The sequence below is a fragment of the Orycteropus afer genome, unplaced genomic scaffold (assembly GCF_000298275.1).
Source record: "Orycteropus afer afer isolate SDZICR_OR568_19922 unplaced genomic scaffold, OryAfe1.0 scaffold00116, whole genome shotgun sequence".
Lineage (NCBI taxonomy): Eukaryota > Metazoa > Chordata > Mammalia > Tubulidentata > Orycteropodidae > Orycteropus > Orycteropus afer.
Window position 1 is genome coordinate 1,539,245 of NW_006921703.1, and position 1,732 is coordinate 1,540,976.

The following is a 1,732-nucleotide window of genomic DNA, read 5'->3' on the forward strand; positions in this document are numbered from 1 at the left end:
CACATGGGGAAGGAAACATTTCTTTTACTTCACATTTTAAGCAAGTCTTTAAGATGCTTTTTTTTTTGTTTTGTTTTTAACTTTTATTGTGGTGAAAACATACAAGACATTTGTCAACATAACAACTTCCACATACAGCTCAGGGACATTGATTACATTTTTCATTCTGTGCCACCATTATTGCTGTCCTTTTCCAAAATATTCACCACCTATTAGCATGAGCTCAGTGTCACCCAAAAAAAGCTTCCCCTTCCCCCTCCTTTGTAGCCCTGGTAACCACTAATAATAATCTTTGGTATCTATATCTATATCTATATCTATATTTTTAACTGATCTAGAAATTTTCCCTTCTCTCCCCTCCCATCCCTGGTAACCAACAAAGTTTCCTTCTATGTATAAACCTTTCCTTGACTTTTTACAATAGCAGACTAATACTATATTTCTGCTTCTACAATTGACTTATTTCATTCAGCATAATGTCCTCCAAGTTCATCCACATTATGTGGTGTTTTGCAGATTCTACATTATTCTTTAGGGTTGCATAATATTCCATTGTGTGTGGGTACCACACATCATTTATCCATTCCTCGGTTGATGGGCACTTAGGTATTTTCCATCTCTTTGCTATTGTAAATAGTGTTGGGATGAACTTGGGTGTGCATATATCTTCTCATGTCCTGCCTCTCACAAGCAGCATCTTTATTTATTTATATCTATTTTTTTTTATTATGATAGTTGCAACTATTCTTATATAATCATTATTGTTGATGAATAATCATTATTCATCAATAACATTTTATTAGAGCAACAAAATCAGATTTCTTTAAAAACATCAAAAGTGACATTAATAAACCTTAAAGTTATATAAAGATAAGATTAACAAATGTTGATTTCAGTATTCTTTTTATTTAAATATGGAGTGCTTCATGAATTTGCTTGTCATCCTTACACAGAGGTCATGCTAATCTTCTCTGTATGGTTCCAATGTTAGTTTATATGCTGCTGAAGTGAGTTCTATTTTAATATTCTTATTTGAGCTCCACAGTACTGTAATGTGGGACTGCAGATGCTATTAGCTCCATGTGGTAGTTGGAGGTAACGAACTTTAGTTGTATATCAGGTAAACCCTGATATCTCAGTGGTTTAAAGTTTTCTTTCTCACTCAAGAAAAGTCTGATGTCATTCGGGTCACCCTTCCTCCATCCTAGGAGCTCTAGCTATGGCCTCTAGTTGCATCAGTTGAGAAAGGAAGAGGTAGAGTGGTACTTGCACATACTTGTCGTTCCCTAGAGGTGACCTAAGTCACTTCCTTTCACATTTATTCACATGAACTAATCACAGGGCCACAACCTAACTGCAGGGAGATTGGAAGGTGTGTTTGGAGAGCACTATCATTCTCTAATGGGCAGTTTTATATATAAGAAAATTGACCTCTTAATAATAAATAACTTGCTCAAATTTGCATAGGTAATTAGTGAAGAATCTGGGTCTTTATTTTTTGACCCTTGTTCATTGTCATTGTGTTAGCTGTAACTCATGGGGACCTTATGTATAAAAGGATACTAAGTTGCTGAGTCCTGTGCTGTCTTCATGATCATTGGTATGTCTGACCATTCTTTGGCCATTGGGTAGTGCCTTCCAACCTAGGGGACTCATCTTCTGACACTATATAGTATAATCTTCTTCTTTTTAAAAATTGTGATTTGGGTGAAAGCTTACAGAGCAAATTCAT

At 35.3% G+C, this 1,732-nt stretch overlaps 1 non-coding gene across 1 annotated transcript; it reads right to left on the reverse strand.

Annotated features, from left to right (window-relative positions):
* Positions 1–908: 908 nt before the first annotated feature.
* LOC122150299 lies at positions 909–1,011 on the reverse strand. The gene has a single exon (XR_006163596.1). It is a non-coding gene; the product is annotated as a U6 spliceosomal RNA (small nuclear RNA).
* Positions 1,012–1,732: the final 721 nt, after the last annotated feature.